The sequence below is a fragment of the Thunnus maccoyii genome, chromosome 2, assembly GCF_910596095.1.
Source record: "Thunnus maccoyii chromosome 2, fThuMac1.1, whole genome shotgun sequence".
In the NCBI taxonomy this organism is placed as follows: Eukaryota; Metazoa; Chordata; class Actinopteri; order Scombriformes; family Scombridae; genus Thunnus; species Thunnus maccoyii.
This window is the reverse complement of record NC_056534.1, coordinates 17,557,889-17,577,293: the sequence shown is the minus strand read 5'-3', so window position 1 is coordinate 17,577,293 and position 19,405 is coordinate 17,557,889. Positions and strand designations below refer to the sequence as shown.

General features: G+C 37.8%; 1 long non-coding RNA gene across 17 annotated transcripts in view; it reads right to left on the bottom strand.

The window, feature by feature from the left end:
* Positions 1-19,405, bottom strand: part of LOC121913241 — a 262,336-nt gene that overhangs the window by 161,103 nt on the left and 81,828 nt on the right. For 13 of the 17 annotated variants that reach the window (XR_006100252.1, XR_006100246.1, XR_006100247.1 and 10 more), the window contains exon 2: positions 3,248-3,469. The exons of 1 other annotated variant lie outside the window; for it this stretch is intronic. This is a non-coding gene — a long non-coding RNA (uncharacterized LOC121913241). Of the gene's footprint in view, positions 1-2,828; positions 2,880-3,247; positions 3,470-19,405 lie in introns of all 17 variants that reach the window. 3 more of the 17 variants (XR_006100249.1, XR_006100261.1, XR_006100283.1) reach the window with 2 other exon arrangements.

Below are 19,405 nucleotides of genomic sequence, written 5' to 3'. Positions count from 1 at the left end.
TTTATCTAACCCTGCCTAGAGTTGCCTTGATCACAGGACTGTACCCATCTTTGCATCTTTACTTTGCAGCCCGAGTTTTGTTCATAATAGTTAAGATTTGTTTTGTATTTGCTCAGCATCATACTATCAGTCACTTCCTGTGAAGCAAAGGCATCTCTCAATTTAGCTGGAAAGGGTCATTTTCATTTGTAATTTCCCCCTAAATGTTTTTTATTATATCGTCAAATGATTTGTGGTGCTGCAGTTTTCACTCAGCTTAAATAACCACAGGCATCCAACTGGAACTTCACCATCCTCAGGCCAGCTGATGATAAGCAACCTCACCCACACATCCACAGCACCTCGGAGCAATGCTCACTCTTTAAATTTGAGTAAAGCAAGCAATTTAAAGAGTAGCAGTAGATTATTATTTTTGCTGACCATCAGTGGTTTAACCTGTCACCTTGTTGCAGTGATGTCCAGGGCGTATCAATGCACCATGACATCTCTGTTGTGTGTAGTAATAGATGCAAGAGAGAACACTTCATGCACTTGTCAATACTTGTCTGCAACTAACGATTAATTTTATAATCTGCCAGTTATTTTCAAAATTAATCTTATTGGTCAATAAAACATCAGAAAATTGTGAAAGACGTCCATTACAACCTCCTCAAGCCCAAGGTGACGTCCTCAAATGTCTTATTTTGTCCAACCAACAGTCCAAAACCCCAAAATATGAAATGTAGAGTAATGTAAGACCAAGAAAGCCAAAAATCTCAAATTTGAGAGCCTTGAACCAGCAAATGTTTGGGGTTTTTTGCTTGAAAAATTACTATTACAATTATCAAACTACTTGACTCATTCAATAATGAATAATAATGCATTATATTTTATTTGTTATATTTTGTGAGTAAAATCTGAATCTGCAATGTAACCAGTAACATTTATCTGTCAGGTTAATGTAGTGATACAATGTTTTCCTCTGAAGTACAAGTATAACAGGCGCATATTTTTTAAGTGCTTTGGGGGCTTTTTGTAACTTATTTTAATGTATAATGTCTTAGAATAGTAACATAATTCAATATTTTTAGTATCTAAACATCATAATAAATCTCTGTTTAGGGCCCTTTCAGTTGGGGGCTCCAGGCAGTTGTCTACCTTGCTTCATGGTAAAGTCCGCCCCTGTTCATCAACACACACACAATAAATTAGTGGCTTCAGGGCATGAAGGCCCCAGTACAAAGACTGAGACAAATGAGACAAAGAACTTTTCCCAAATTCTGTGTTCTATTTATTTTTTCTCAGTTCTGTTTTTTACAATTTACAGATAACTTTTCAGTTTTGCCTTAAACCTATTTCTTTGAATAGAGCAAAAGACATATAATTATTTATTTCCTCAACTTTTTAATGGTGTTTTTATTACTGACAACTAACAACAATAGATGACATTAAAGTAAATAAATAACATTTTGATTTTGGGATTAACTTCAGGACAGTTAAAACTGTTTTTGGGACGGTTCTAGGACGGTGGTGAAAAAAATTTGTCTGGAGCCCTGCAAAGTGTATTAGTGTACATAAAAGTAAACAGACAAAACTATACAAACAGAGAAGAGAGTTCAGGAGAGGACAGACATGAAGTTAAGAACTTATGTGAACCACAGTAACACATTTTAAAAGCAGCCATACATGACTCTTCTGACATTTTCAAAATAAAGCAAATCAATTAATTTTAATTCTGAGAATATCTACTTCATATTTGCAAATGACCAACTTCCACTTGCGCATAGGTGATGCCATTTCATGGAGCAAGTTTCAGAGGAATGAAAATGACTCACTAATTAGACAGTGATAAAAGTGCAGAACTGCAGTCTGTTTTGGTTTCTCACATAGATCTGAAATGAATATCAATTTAGTGCCTGGCATGCAAATCTGAACCACATTGAAATACAAGAGATTGCTTTTTCATCTGGCCATCTTCATCTCAATAGAGGAAATGATTTATTTTTGTGCAAATAAATTCATTCACTGAGAGCTTAATTAACCAGTGATTCATGATTTGGGTTAAGCCCAACTCTCCCAAGCTTTCAGAAGAATCTCATTTTCTAGGACAACATTGATTCTTTTTTTTTCTTCATCAAATACCTCTTTCTTTTTACTCAACTGATTAGTTGAGAGCACATCTGACTCATGATTTCCTGTCTTGTCTGGATACAGAAATCATAAATACGGAGATGGAATTAAAAGTTCACTCAACGGTGCACCCCAGTAGCCTGGTTAACCACAACTTCCGGGGTTCGATTCCAGCTGCGGAACTTTGTTGCGTGTCACCACCCCATCTCTCATTTCCTGTTCTCTCCAATGTTGCTATTATGAAGGCAAAAATGCCCCTTCCACGTTTCAGCCAGGACTGCAACTAAACATTATTTTCATTATCGATTAATCTGTCCACTATTTTCTCGGTTAATCAATTAGTCTTCATCAGGCAGAATTCATAATGTGAATTAATATGAGTTTTGCCTGGAGTGCAGTCTAAAACATGCTATAACACAACAAAATAAACACAAAATATAAAACAGGAATTTTGTTTTATGTTTGAGAATTGGGAGAAAATGCCATACTATTGTCATGAATCTATGGGTTTCAATATGTGCAAGAGCATAGTTAAAGAGGTAATGAGTGGATGAATTTTTGCTGTCACAAAATGAAACAGGGGACTTAAACATTGTGTGTGATTTTTGGCTTTTTAACAACTGTTCTTAAACTGGACAGGAAGCAGCATGATGTGTTGATATTTCTTAATATACTGTTGTGTTTCAGTGACATTTTGCAGGTACAGTACAGTACATCACCTTTCTATAGAGCTTGTGTTGGCTTATTTGACCTTTCATATACTGTCCATGCTGTGGATAAAAAAAGGTTGTTCAAATACTTTCCAAACCTTCCTGTCATAACAGATCCACACAGACATTCTTCTCTTCATAGACATTATACAAAACACCATAGGAAACCAATCTAAATGCAGCAAATGATACAGGATATTCAGCTGTTCAGCATATTTATCTTAACTGATTAGATTTGCAATTGTAAGGTAGGCCATAATTAGGCTAATTTTGCATTGTAGCTTTTAAAGAGGAGGAAAAAGAGGAAAAAATCTGATTGGGAAAACCCTAACGAAGCACTGTTATGTACTGAACCGACAAATTCAAGTATCTTTTATCCCCGATTTTTACAGGTGCCTCCAGCTACAGATTGGTACTCATTGACCCACCTGGCTGCCGAGGATGCCAGATACCTCTTCTAGCTTTGTGCTTCTGGGAGGAGTAGTGATTGAGGTACACTCACAGCTTCACCATCTGGAAGGGCTCTTCAGGCAGGCAAACACCATCTCCCAGAAGACAGACCTCTCACTGCTGCTTGCTGCAGACCTTGAACCACTTCCACATGTCTTTGTGGGGGATAATATTCCTCTGGTCTGAAGGCAGAAGCTCACCTGCATAACAACATGATTTGGAATGAAGACACTGAGCTCTCCCAGGGTCATTCCCAGAGTGAGCAGTAACAACCAAGCACAGTGGGCGATGGATGTGTGAGACCTCCAGCTACTTCCATTCATTAGCTGGAGAGGTGCCAAGGCAGGACCAAGCCCTCTGAAGTCGTTAATCCTTCCACTGTTTACCTCTTCACCAACTACCATCCAATCTGCACCTCTCAACAATACACAAGCTGCCCACCAAAACAATGACTCAAACTACCAAAACTGTGTCCTCAAAAAGCCTTTTTTTCCTTCTGTGAGACACAAATCCACTCGTGTCACCAACAGTTTAATATTGCAGAAGAAATATCAGGCCTGTCGGGCCATTTTGATATTTCTGACATATTCAATTCTATTGCAGTTCCACTTTGACCTCACCAGTCTGACTTTTTAAAAAGAACTGTGGGAAACGTTGACACCAGCAATACCAGCAAGGTCAGCTGAACCACTGATTCAAATAACATCAATTCTGACAGTCTAACAAAGCTGATATAATTATATGTCTGATCAAAAAATGAGGACTGATGTTGCATCTTAAGAACAACTAGAATAAACCTTTTGCAACTGGGACAAAAAATAAACATTGCATACACTGCTGTATGTAGAAGAGTTACTGTTTTAAATGCACTAGCAATAGAGAGGATGTTTTTATGATTACAGGTGTGTCAAATATTAATTCAATCAAGTGATTTTATAGTATCTAACTAGTTGAACTGCTGCTACAGTGTATGTTGGTTGTTTCAATTTATTTTATTTCAATTTTATTCACATAGCACCAAATAATAACAAAAGTTATCTCAGGGCACTTTTCCCATAGAGCAGGTCTAGACTGTACTCTTTAATTTACAGAGACCCAACAATTCCCCCATGAGCAAGCACTTGGCGACAGTGGCAAGGAAAAACTCCCCTTTAACGGGGGAGTAATGTTTTAGGGGGAAATTAAATTAAAGTGCCAGTTCACTTGCATTCACAAATATATGTTGCAGTTAGCGGTTATCTCTTCTTGTCAGGAGAAGAGGGTAATTATTGAATATTTAAGTCACACCCAATTTGTTGCACGCAAATTTCTATTTGCATAAACTGTGATGTGGCAGTGCTTAACACAAACTTTCCATTTGGCTACGTTGAGCTGTTGCTTGTAACAATACTATCCAGATTACAGACACCTCTTAACTCTTTTTTGGGTAACTTCAGAACAGATATTTGGATGCATGCAAACGAACAACTTTCCTTTATGAAATTTGAACAGATAAAGAAATGAGAAAAAACAAACAGGAGAAAAAAATATATAGCATGAAGAGAATCCAGAGCAATAAAGTACCACTGCTAGCTTGATAAGTTTGCTGAAGAGACTGACAGCAAGTCACAAGGGGACCTCATTTGCTGGAGCACGAGCGCCAGTAATATTTATCTATGCCCTGGGCTGTGTTGAACATTTGCATCAAATATTATGTTGACCAGATATTTGTGTTTTCAAATGTTGGGCCTCTTTTGCATCAAGTCTCTGAGTATTCCAGTCACTACAGTATATTATGCATACAATGCTTGGCTATCTTTAATGTTGTTTCAGTGTTGACCCTTTCCTGTTATTCTGTAGTGTGATTAACGATGAATCAAAGCCCAAAAAAGCTGGTAAATGTAATGTCCCAAATGACACAAAATCTCTTGCTGAAATAGCTGAAAACAAACATGTCCAAACCTTGTAGGAAATGGAAACAATACTATAGCACTGGCATCAATGGGCTGACTAAATCTGAAAATTAATTCTTTAATATTGTTAGTAGTAGTAGCATTTTAGCAATACCTCAGCTGAAAATACATTGTGTGTATTGTATTGGTCCTTTGTATAATTTATAAATCACTTACAACTAAATGAGCTAGTACTCTACATTCTGAACTCATATACACTCTTAATCACTCTCCTCAGGCGAGTGTGGTAGCATAATTTCCTGGTCTGGATAAGACTCGTGGACAGACAATGCTGTCCAAGCAAAGGCAATCTGCATATTGTAAAGCGTGGAGAAAAGGGCAATGGGATTACCATTAAGCTTCCAAAGAGAAATTCTTCATAGCAAATACAGCAATGCAGATCAATCACAACTGTTTACAATATGAATACCTGTTACATGAAAAACGAGGTATAAATAGGGTTGTAATTCATCTGATTGATTATTAAGAAGAGGCAATAATTGCACAAATTCATTTGGCATGCTGGTGTACAACATTTCTTAGATTGCAAAGCATGTCTGCACAGTGATGGAGTCTTTTTATACATTTAATATGCCACTGCAAATAACAGCATCAAACATCTAACATCACCTTCTGCAGACAGAGTGTGGAGGAGAATCTGGATCAAATAAGAATCCACTTAATGAGAGTTCATTATCCAATAAACCTATTATCAAAGTGTTCATACATAATACAATACATGTACCAATAATGTCAATTCATTACTCTGTTTAGACTATTAAAAATAACTGTAATTAAAAGAATGATTGTAATAGTTTAAGTTTATGTTTTTCATTTTGCTTTTAATTTACATTTATTTGTAGCATACATCATTACTTTTGTATAGTGAAGTGGTACATGTATCTACATCTGTTACAGTGTGCCAGAGAAAAAAAGTTTTTACCTCACAGTTACTTAGTAGAACTCAAACAATATTGGACTTTTGAGGCTTATACCAATATCGATATATGAAAGTTATCAGAAATCTGATAATGATGTATCAGCTGATTTTCACACAACATGAATCTTTTTGATAAAAAGATCTTTTTGATCTTAAATTTGATTTTCAAAGAAACATGACCAAAATATGTACTGAGTGGAATATTTTACTATTATTACTATTTTTTTATTTATAGAATAAACTTGGCAGTGCTTTCTGTTGAGAAAACTGTGTAATGGAGACACTGTTTTTAAACTACCTCAAACACATCTTTGGCATTGATGTATTGCTATTTCTTGTTACTTATTGGCCAATATGCCTATACTGTTCTGTGTTAAACTAATAATGAGCATTATACTGACTCAAACAATTTATCAGTCAGGTATTGATACACATGTTGAAATGTGCCAATAAACTATTGCGTGTGTTCGCAGGACTGATGCTCGCTTATTATAGAATTCATACACTTAGGTTACATGATAACGAGGTCTGAGCCATCTCTATTTGCTGACTGAAAGCCATGAGATACAGTTGAAAGCTCCCAAACCAAATAAGTGAATGAACCCTCATGCTCAAATTTATCTGTCATTTTAAGAATATATAAATAGAATGGAAATCATTTCAGGGGCTTTCCTGACAACTGCCTACCTGCAAGAGTGTTCCCCAAAAGCGTTTTTAAAAGCGGCTGCTGCCACTATGGTCCAAGGCTGTCATGATAGGCAGGTGAGCATCATGGCATTGGTGCAACCCATCCAAAAGTCCACAACACGTTGATCTGTGTAAACTACACGTCCTTGCTAATCTTATGATATGTGCAGAAAAGAAGTTGTTAAATGTGAGAGTATTCTTAAAGTCCTGTAGTGTACACAAGGCATAAGTAGCTGTTTACTGTAGCAAGACAATAGATATTACTGAAATTACTTAAGATTTCTACATATTTGGACCATTTTCCACTCATCTAAAGTCTGGTGGAAATGTTTTCCCAGGCCTAGTTTTTCTTCTGGTTGTCTTTATAAGTAGCCAGCGCCATGTTGTTCAACTCCGGGTATTCAAACACCAGCATTATCAGCTCCTCCATGATTGTTCTTCTTTGTGACCATGATGCCCGCCCCCTTCTATCTGATTGGCCAAAGCCAGGCGGTTACCACCAGAAGTTCAGCGGCAGAGCAAAATCTGTGCGTATCCACGTAGGTTTCCCCCTCTGCTGCCTTCCCCTTATTGAAATTAATGGTGGCGGCGAGTTACCACAAGGCGATGTGAAAGCCCCTTTACACCTAAGGGACATTTTTCAACCGTATACTAAATTTATGGAAGACAGCTCACACCAGTTGAGTCACTGACTTAATATATTCAAATCACTTTCATTCAACTCCTGTCAAACGCAATTGAAGATTTGTGGCGGCACTAATGTGGAGCTATATTGGCCATTTGGAATAGTCTCTGAACCACTGAACCAGAGGAAGGAAAGTAGGAAAACTAAATAATATAAGTAATATATTATATTGCTTTAATTAAATAATAAATAATAAGCTAAATATAAGCATAATAGTGTTAGGGATGCAACGATTAACCAATTTCACTATTAACACGCTTTAAAACATCAGTTATGTAACCGTAAAGGTTCATCTACACCAAGTGTTTCCGTTCTCATTCCCAAAAAGGGACATATTATGGTACGTTATTTTTCTGTGAACAACGGTTGTACTCTGAGGAAAATTAAACAAAAATAGACAGTTGTGTTAAAAAAAAAGTCCATACCTGCAACCAGCAGACTGCAGACAGAAGTTCCATCGCAGAACCAAAACAAACCTGGTGCACCATCTTAAAATATGCTGCAAGTTCAACAAGTTCACGAGAGCGACGTCCGCGTATCCACCAAAAGAAATGCCTTAAATTGTCAGTGTGGGATTATTTTGGATACGTAAAGAATGAACCAGGGGTTGTTCAAGAAGACGGATCTCCAGTTTGTAAATCTTGAAGAAAAGTCACTGCTAAAGGACCCAACACCTCAAACTTAACGCAACATCTTCGAGATCACCGCCTAGCTCTACTGTTCAAGTGAAGGTATAACGCTAAATAATAACTAACCTAAAAAACATGACTTTATTGGCAAGTTACTTAATGAAACATTGAGTTGATAGGAAATTAAATATATATAACATTTCACTTACAATCACAGAAGTAGCGGTGAGTTAAGAGTTGGGCTTTCAGTGCAGCGTAAACCAATGGCAGCAAAGCAGGAAAAGGAGAATTGCACTGTTTATATTTATCTATTTGTGTGTTGTTTGTAAATGCATGTAATTCCCTCAAAGGCTTCAATACAACCATTTATATCCTGTTGCTTCCTCCCATCTATGTTGAGTAAATGCTGGCATGGTAGGTAAATATGCTAGGTGCAAAAGACTACTTAACATTAGGATCTTGTAGACTTCCAACACCATGGGATCTAATTAATTTGCATTTCAGTGGTTAATAACACCGGCATAAGAGATTGTTTCTTTCATTTTTACTAAAACTTCAAAAAAACAACAAAAAAACAATAATAGACTGAATTTTATCAAGCTGCATGTAAAATTAGATCAATTATTTAAAAACGATGATTAAAAATACATTTGAAAAAATAGGCATGGATGACAGTTGATAATAAAAAGATTTCAGTTTATTACCTACATTAGTAATATTTTCCCCTAGGGGATCAATAAAGTTCATCTTACTCTCATATTAATAATAAGAATAAGAATAAGAATTAAAAATACTATATTTTAAATATTAGAAGTCAAAGTCATTACTGCAATGTCCAATCGAAGTTCATCTTGGCATGGATTATTTATTTTCATTTTTCTTATTCACTTTTAGCCTACCTCTGGTACTGCTGCACTTTATCCCACTGTTACAGAATCCTTGGCAAAGTGTGTGTCTGATGCTCCCTCTTCAAAACAAAACATGCTCATGTGATTTTATCCATCCATTGTATTTTGAAATAAATGCATAATAATCATAAAACTGTGAACATGAGATTTACACCCAAACTATAGTCATACCATCAAAATCTATCATCGTTGCATCCCTAAACAGTGTTGAGAAAAGAAATTTACTGTTGGAAAATGTATTATTGTATTATTGCTATCACTTGTTTGCTTTCATTCTTTTCACAATTTTACCACTTATCAAAAGGTGCCAAAGAGGCTAAAGTGCCTGTATCTACTTCTAAAGCAAAATTAAAAATTAAGCTAGATTAGTGCCTTCATTAAAGCCTGGATCCAAATCGACTCATCTGCATTGCTGTAAAAAGTTTATACACCTGTCATGTTTGGGAACAAAAGCAAAATCCTCATGAATTATTATTTATTTGGAGTTAGATAAACAGTACAGTATCAAAGTGTTTACATTTGTAGTTTTGAGTATTTTCCCCAATATTACAGTGTACATATTTTCCTTTTAAGAGTAGTTATGAGTCTCCTGTGACATCGGATTAGGTGTTCACCCAAACACCCAATGCCATGTCTGCCCTAAGGGTGAACAAGCACCCACAGAGATTTATGAGTGTTCGTTTATGCTTAAGGTGGATATGGCTTTGGGTCAAGAGTTGCTTCAGATTGTTATAAAACTAAACTTTAAAGTCAATATCAATGTTCAAGTCAATATTTTATGATATCTCAAGAGCTCTGCATAATAAAATAGCACAGGATTACAAAAACAACAAAAAAATGGCATATTCATCTCTGAATCAAGACACAGGGACACTGCAGTGGGCAACAGGCATGTACAGCTGGGTTGATTGTTGGGTAGTAGATTAATTGAGTCCCTGGCGTAATTACTCAGACGGGACAGCGGGCAGACACAGATCCTCAGCATCTCTGATTATGTGGTGTTTGTGCGGTGAAAGGGGTCATTAGTCACTCTCACCACGGCAGCTGGACGCCTTCCCAAAAATACTGTGTGTGTATGTGTGTGCATTAGTGTGTGAAAGAGGTAGAAATGAGAGACAAGAAGAGAGAAACAGGAACATTGAGAAGTACGTGAAAAACAATGTAAAAGAGTAGCTTAATGATACAACATCCCAAATCTAGGTCTGCTTTAAATCTATAGCTAAAGAGTGTTGCATTTTCCAATTTAAAGACATGCAAGACAATAAAAAAATACAGGTATATGGTGTTATATTTCTATCTATATTTATATTTTAGTATACAAAGCCTTAATCTTTTCTCCCTCTGCATTCTTTCTCACCTCACTCTCAAATATCATTTGAATGTTAATATCAAGCCATGTTTTCCATCGTTGTCATCTTTTATTTTATTGCTACAGACCCAAAGCCCTGCCTCTGCTCCCTGTTGGCACACTGCCCTACACAAACTTGGCATGGTCCTATCCAATTTTGGTGCTTTGCTAAGATAGATATGTTTGCTTTTCTTGCTGCTGACAGACCCCCCCCCCCACACACCTCACCTCAAAATAAATATATAAAACAGCTGAACTTTCTTTTAAGTTGGTTGAAGTTACAGAGTTGGTTCGACCAGTAAGATCATCTGGTCCAAGCTCTCCTCACACACAGATTTTGTTTCTCTGTGGACTTTTCTACAGTCAGGTTTCTCCAGAATCTTCCGCATGGCTCTCTAAACCATAAAAATATGTCTTTCTATTTCTAAGGTAACTGCTACGGCAACCAAAATTAAACTGGCAGTTTATATCACTGATTGACAATTGTATAATCATGAAAATATTACAGAATACAAAAATGCCAATTTTTCCTCGATTAAAGGTTTTACATTTCACATCAAAGCTATGGGTTAGGGTTTCATCCAATTTTAAGTAATATCCTTTTATATGCTGTCAGCCAATGAATAATTGATTGATCATTAAAAAAAAAACGATAAGGTGCTAAATGAATATGCCCATAATGAGAGCTTTTTAACAATTGACACAGGCTATTTTTCTAGCACAACCCGAGTAAATAAGGAATAGGAATCATAAATAAAAAGATAAGCTATTTGAATAAAAAATCAAATAATGCAAGAGCATCACTTAAAATTGCTGTGGATACCCCTGCTCTGTCTGTTTGTATTCAAGCGTAAAAAAAAAGGTTGTTTTAGGTCTTTGAACAAACAACTAATGTTAAAATTTTTGCCCAATATGGTATTCTATATAGTAATATAGTATCAAATTATTATTATTTTCTATTGTACAAGAGACTGTTCTCAAAGCTTAAAGTTTGACTTTATTCATTATATTTTAAGGTTATAAATTAAAGATATGCCTTAATTCATCTAATGTGACTGTTTATCTCTGAGAAAAAATTGAACATTTTAATTTTCCTGCACAATTACCTTGACATAAATCCCTGAAAAGTAAATTAATTTACCCCTGACTTGTGTATTCCTTGACATTTGTAATGACTCTTATCAGCAACTGAAAATATCTTGAATTTATTTCATACACAATTTGTACTGCATGAGATCTCCACACTTTCATGACTTTTCCATCACAGTCGCATGTTATACAGTAATCACAGCCCCGTCTGCAGTTGGGCTCAGCTATGTCTTGATCTTGAGGCTGACAAATGACAGCTGGAATGGACAAAGGTCTGCTGAAATATATCTGAGCCTGACAAGATGCACCTGGAGCTGCTGAGCTACAACAAGGTTTAGCTGAGCCTGACAAGCTAAGATGTTTGAATGAGGTGTCTGATTTTTTTTATTTAAGTAACATGTGGCCTTTGTTCTGGTGCCGCCCTAAGGTCAAACTATACATTTTTTTGGTTAAAAAAATACGAATAGCAGTGTTGTGTCTCCATAACGCAGTTTTTTTTTGATAAGCGTAATGAGCCTCATGGGATCACTAGAGTGGCTGCAGACTTAGGGTGAATTCACAAGAAGGATTACACGGCTTTTGCGGCCACTGAACCTGCACAAATGACACAAAAAGAAACTGTGTAATTCACAAAGCACCTGCAAAGGATGAAATGCACCCCAGACTGCACTGCCAAGTAAATAGTGTCTCAGTGCTCCTTTGCTATTTGCACGTATGTAAATTAGATGCATACATGTGGCACAAAATTGGCCCCTTTCTATGCAAATGAGCCTCACTGCAACAACAGTCCAATTCACAAAGATCACTGCTAATAGCCATACGCAGATAGAGTGACATTATTAGCATCTTCAGAGAGTTGGTGGTAACTGCGGCACACTCACCCACTCACCTCTCTCTCCCTCTCTCTCTCTTACTCACTCACTCCCCTCTCTCTCCTTCAAATCTTCAAGCTTCAAGCTACGTAAAAATAAAAATGTCCTGACAGCGCTGATGGAGCTCAGGATTCATCCATAAGGGCTGCTTTATTACAAATGATTCCTCTGTATAAACCTGGAATGTGTATCTAACAGCTGACCTGTGTAGCAGAACACAGAGCATAAATTATCATCAGATCCTGACCGATTGGTGTTAATGAAGTTACTACTGCTGTGCCATGTGCGTAAATGCGCGCAGCCTCTTTCTCAGTTTGGAAACGCACTTGTCGTTTCAGCTGCTGTGTGATGCTGCAGCCAGCTGTGACGCACAGCCAGCTGTGGGCAACAAACAGAACATTCAGTGACACCTGACCAATATTATTGTAAGATTCAGACATTAATCTAACACGTTTCAGACCTGCCTGAGTTACGTTAATGGCTGTATTTTGATGGACATTTCAGTAGATTATGTTATAGATGTGAAATACTAGGGAAGCAAAATCCATGAAGTTGGGTTTGTGATTGTGGAGAGCTCTGTGTGTGCACACTTCTGCTAATTAACACGCAATTTGAGGCTTTTGTGCTCTCTGCAGTTTTCATTATGAATCAATCTGTGTGCTGAAATGTGGAGAAAAGCCTGAAACACTGGAAACCACTGCGCTTACTCAATCAGACGCAAAACAAGGGCAAATGGCACTTGGCTGCAAAACTTTATGGGTATGTTTGCACCATCATATCATTAGCACAAAACCTTCTGTGAATCAGACCTTGAGACGGGGCAGATAGCGGTTGCAGATGATGCACAATTCATGGCGCTATCAGCAGCTGCAATCCATTCTTTGTGAATTCACCCCTTAATCTAGTTAAATAAGATGCAGTAGTACAGTACTAAATTGAGTCTAGAAAAAAAATCTTTCTTCACAGTCTGTAATAGCATATTTAATTTTAATTCCAACCATTACCTGGGAAGTGTCATTAGTTATTTTGCTTATTACTTAACACAGCACCACAGGTAGACACACAAACCCAACTGTGCAAAGAATTAATTTGCAATTGTAGGGCTGAGGCAGCATAAAAACTGTATGACAAAGGCATTACATTAGATAATTTGCTAATTATCTAATTATCTACATGACTCGAGTGTTGAATCAACAAAGATGTTTTGGATTTTGGTTTGTTTTGCTGTTGGCTGACAACTGGTGGGATTCAGGAAAGAGTTGAAACAAGAAATGCTGCTACATTGTCTTTGATAGTAAATAATAACTCCTTGACGTGCATATTGTGTAAGTCGAAGACATCATCACCCAATGCAATGTGATCTATGATCAAATGAGAGGTTGGATAGGACTCCCACTAAAACCACTTGTGTGTTTTCTGTCCCTGTTCCTGTATCGTATGCAGTTAAAAAAAAAAAAAAAAAAAAAAAAAAAAAAGACAACAGGAAAATGCATTATCTCTCTTGTTTTTTCTTCATAAAAATGCCACTGTGCAATGGTGTTTCAATGATCCAGGTAGGTCACATCTTGCTGGATTGGAGAAGAAGAAATGACTATTCTCTTGTCATGTTAATATTTAATGGAGTAAACAGAAAGCAAACAGTAATGTAAACATATTCTGTCTGCTGTGGTAAATGGTAGGGTATTGATTTAGTTTGTACATGGCTACAGAGTGTGTAGTTAGTTGGAGGGTGAAGTGTTAACTGAGGAGACGGAGTAGAAATATAAATATACAGTAGAACGATAATAAAATTAGAATGAAGACACCTCTCGCATTTACTTTGAGTCTGTCCGGGCAGTTTCGGTATCCGTGTGTGAGTCCACACTGAATCCCCCGAGTCAACCAGACGTCCCACCTCCAAACCATAAACTCAGCACATTTTTTTAATCAGTCAACTGGCTAGCCAGTCAGCACTGAGCCATAGCTCTGTCCACTACCTGTCATCTCAGCCAGGCTACTTATGCCTTAAAACCCAGGGGGGATAATGACTGCCCCTTCATCACTGACACGGTCCAGTATGAGGAGGGAATTTGAACTGATGGAGAGAAACCACACTCTTACAGAGCACACATATAAAGCAATGTCCTCAGCTCACATCAGCAAATTAGTTCATTTGTTCTGCTCCAGACCTTTATGAAACATTTCATGTGAAAAATAAAAGGAGACTCACACTCAAACAAGAGAGAACATGTAATTATCTGAGCTTGTGTTTGTTGTTTAGTAATGAGCTTTTTCACTATGTATATTGGACGGCTGTATTAGACTTTGTTCTGTATGTATTGTATGTAAATTTTGTTGAATGAACCCCCTCAATTCCTTAAGTGTTGAGTGGTAGTTGTTTAGTTCACTGCAACAAGCTGGAATGCAAACCTGTGTGAAACATCAGTCTTCATTTCAATGAATGTTTTTTGTTTAAACAGGCACCCTGTGTAAACTGTGGGCTTTTCAGTGTGTTTGTAATTAGAATAATTTTACAATGTGTGGTGGAAATTTGTCTGCAAGCACTCAGGGAAATAAACAAACATACACAAAGTATTGACAATTTAAAGTAACATAATCAAAACATAGTATTCATTACTTTTGGAGAGAGCGTGTACCTGAGTTACAGAAGTCAGAACAAAAATGCTGCTCTCTCTCTACCCAAAAGTCTGAATCCAGTACTACTGATGCTTGCAACGACACACATGCATCTTACACACACATCTCCTCATCATCTCGCAACTTTTCAACCTATAGGAGAAGAGTAACTACGACCAGCAACAGTGCAGACAAGCTTGTCTCAGGTCAGTCTAATCATTCTGTTTACTTCATGGTCATGCAACATCATGCTTGCAGCATGTAACAAAGCCCTTCTGTTGTCAGAGACCTGCTTACCGGTCTCATGAAACTCTAGCTGCATGCACACTCAGAATCAAGAGACAGCACACATGTATGATGCAGCACAAAACACAGTCTCTTCATGCAGTGCAACAAAGGCACACAGCATAACAGTAAAGAAATATTTACAGAATATAGCATAAATGATAAATGATAATGCTTAATGTTAATTCATTTTCACGACTGTCCACACAGACCTGAAAATGAGCTCTGAACACTGTTTTTGTGGCATTTGCAAGTTCAAAAGAGGGTTTTATATTCAGATGAAAGAACATCTGACACTTGACATATACGGACACACTTGGAGTTAAAATACGATACTGGAAGCCAAGCAAAATCAAACTTTGACACAACAGAGGATAGAGATCCTGGATGAAATGGAGGGAGGACAGTTTGGCAGTGTTGGTCAGTGATGTGGGAAACAATATCAAAAATCTAACATCGTGCATAGTATACAGTATATGTATGCTGTAACCATATGCTGTGGTCAGTCCTCATCATTATTAACTGTGACAAAATTAAAAACTGAACCACAGTATGTCAGGCAGAATGGCTAGGGAGGAAGAGACAGCCAGGAGGGGTGTAGCCAGTCACCTCAGGACATAGCACCTAATTAGCATGATCTGTGTAACTCTGTGTTTGACCAGACAGGGAGGAGACACAGGAACTCAACCAAAAAGGTGCATAATGTGAAAACTCAAGGAAGAACTTCGCACAGGGGTGCTCAAGTGGTGCTGGGAAGTTTGAGTGTTATGTAGCCTCAGTAGGACCTATTGTGCTCATTTCCAACTGTGTATTTTTACCCTGGGGCTCCACTAGAGTAGCTTTGCATGATTCACAGTTAAAAAAACTCCTTATTTATCTTACACTGGCCCTTTATGCAGCCCTTCAGTTCAGCCTCTGTCTCTTAACAGGCAGTCTTAGGTCCTGTCTCTTTAAGGCCCCCCTCCTGATGAGCCCACTCTGTTCTGATTGGCCAGCTTCCTGGAAGCCTGCTGAGGGGAAGCCTTATCAGTCGTGTTAAGTTACCACCGATGCAAACCCAACATTTCCTGCTTTACTGCTATGAATTAAAAGCTCTTAAATGACTAAATAACGGGAGACTTTTATTGTGAAGAATTTACAGGAAATGAAATGTGTTCCTCACCGAATTATCAGAGCTTCATTAGTAGCACTAAAAACCAGGCAACACAACAATATATGGAGATATTTAGAGCTCTTTACTCTCAGTGGATCAGTTAGAAATAATGCTGGGAGGAATAGTACAAGAAACAGCCACAGTGATGATGATGTTTGATGAAGAGCTGCAGATGACCAGCACACCTACAACTTATTTTACTTTTTCCTGCTATGTAATGGAAAAATAATCACAGCGTGCCAGCTTGACTCCAGTCATGGCTCGGTGTGACTACCCCCAGAACAATGGAAAAAACGACATAATGTTAGCGGAGCAGAGTAGCAAACTTGCACACTGTGCGTGGAGCCAATGACCATATATAAAGAAATCTGTCACAAGCTGACGTCAGTTGGGCTGAAAGTAGAAAAAACCGCGTTCAAATTGAGCGTTCAGAGCAGCCTGAAGCCGGTGCTTTTTGCTAACAGGGATTACTTCTACATATGTTTACCTCATTATTTGACACTTTGGCCACATTTAATGCGAACACTGCAGCATTATATATTTGACTGAAAATAAGGAAAAGCATAATAGGTCCCCTTTAAGTGTTTTACTTGTATGTATGTTTTAACATGGCAATAGCTGAGATAAGTATCATAATCAATATGCAAAACAACTATTAATAGGCACTAAAAGTTGTCTATCAACCAAACCGCAGCAGTAAGAAATAGAATTTCTTGTTGACACACCAACAGAGTTTAATGCCTAGGGTTGATGAATTGCTGTATCATATTGGCAACAGCTGCTTTTACTCAATGCAATTTGACCATGCTAAACTGATAAACAACTCACCAAAGTTCATCCATCTGTCTATCAATTTTCCGCCAGTTATGCATGTCCAGGTCGCCGTGGCAGCAAGCTAAGCAAGATAGTCCAAACGCCCTTCTCCCTAGCCACTTCCTCCAGCTCTTTCTGGGGGATCCTGACGCATTCTCAGGCCAGACGGGACATGTAATCCCTTCAGCATGTTCTGTTCCTCCCAGTTGGGTGTGCCCAGAACACCTCCAAACAGAGGCATCTAGGAAGTGTCCTAATCAGATGCCAAAACCACCTCAGCGGACTACTTTCAAACATGAAAGAGCAGTGGTTCTACTCTGAGCTCCTTCCAGTTGTCTGAACTTTTCACCCAATTTCTAAAGGTGAGCAGAGCCTGAGGAAACTCAGCCACCTGTATCTACAATCATTCTTTTAGTAATCACCTTAAGCTCATGACCATAGGTGAGGGTTGGAACATAGATTGACTGATAAATCGAGAGCTTCATCTTTAGGCTTTGCTTCCTCGTCCTCTCACTTTTTAGTCTGTCATACGAGTTTTACACTTATTTGCAATACACACTAACAGAACATATGTTAACTGTCTATGCAGATGACACTATCATCTATAGAAACAGCTGTCAAGAGCATACGCAGCATATGAGGGCTTTTATGGAAACCTTAAGGCAGCCGATGCTCATGGCCAACCCAAAGAAGTGTGAAATTAGACAGATTGAAGTACCATATATGGGTACAGCTTGGGCTGTGGGCACATTACTTTGAAATATAGATAAAACACCAGTTTGGGTGGTTGTCCATGGATGAAATGGTTTCTAAGAATAACAGGCAAATAAAGCCCTGTTATACCTGGCAGATCACAAACTGACCAACTGTTCTAAAAATGTATCTCAGTTTTTTTTTTTCCTGCCATACATTATATTACTAATGTTTGAGATATTGAAGCAGCTTTTTTCTTGAATGCTTGGGGCTTGTCTTGTCTCAGTGTGGGAGATCCTCTGCTTTTCCTGTACAATGACAGCAAGCTCTCACAGTATGAAGCTTAGCACAACACAATGATAAAAATATCTCTTGCCATCAGGTGGAAAGCTGTCATGTTCTGCTACTTTCACTTGGGAACCCTGTGCTATGATTTAGCCCAACTGAAGGGGCTTCACTGCAAGAAAGATGCAGTCTCAGATTAGTGGTTGGCATGACTTTATAGTATTTATCTATAGGAGTAGAAACAGAAATGGTGGTTGCTAACTTTTTGAAATTTACATGTACTGTCACATCAGTGAATACAACTTACTCATATTCTCAAGCAGCCAAAACAAACTTAACTCCATGGCCATGTATATGTTAATTGAAGGTACAAAAAGAGGTATGAGCAAAGTTTATCCAGATTTATCCACCAGCAACCTGGACAGTGGGGGAGTGTGGGAAGAGAGCACTGTTGGAGCTATGGAAGTTCTCAAATCTGAATACCATATTTGGAAATGCAAAAACAACATGTTTGAAGAATTTCTTACTTTCATTCTTTTATTATAGTTTGATGCAAAGATAGCATGCCTGTAATCATGAAGACAACATACTCGACTGAAAATAACTTGACTGGCTTTTCTCACTTAATTCAAAGGGGAGGTGGGGAGGTTTTTTGAGCTCCATGTCTACCTGTCACATACAAGGAGATGTGAGGGAGAGTCACACAGAGACAAAGACAGAGTTCTTTATTTGTAATCTCTTTGTTGTTCCACAAATAGTCGTCGTTACTGTTTGTCCTTGTAGCTCTGATCTGCTGATACACACTGCGAGGGAAAGTTGACTTGATTGGAAGTGGATAAAGAGTACCTGCCCTCAAGGACAGTAAAAATAAAACTGTATGCAATTTAATGTGTATGCTGCCCACTTCACAAATGTTCTGTGTGAGTCAAAATGTAGAAGGTAAGTCATAATAAAGATGTTTATAAATTAGGTCTTTCAGTGTAGAGTTGAGGGTGAAATTAGAGTGTGACTTGCCCAGTACAGAGTAGCTCAGAGTGACAATGAAGACATTTTAAAAGACTCAATGACATTTTTTCAGTTTGTTATTTATTTTGGCAACTTAAGATCTGGTACCTTTACAGTTGTATGCATAAGTTTGGGCACCCCTTGACAAATATCATATGTTGGTGATTTTTTAATCGAAAAGATGTAAACACAGCCTC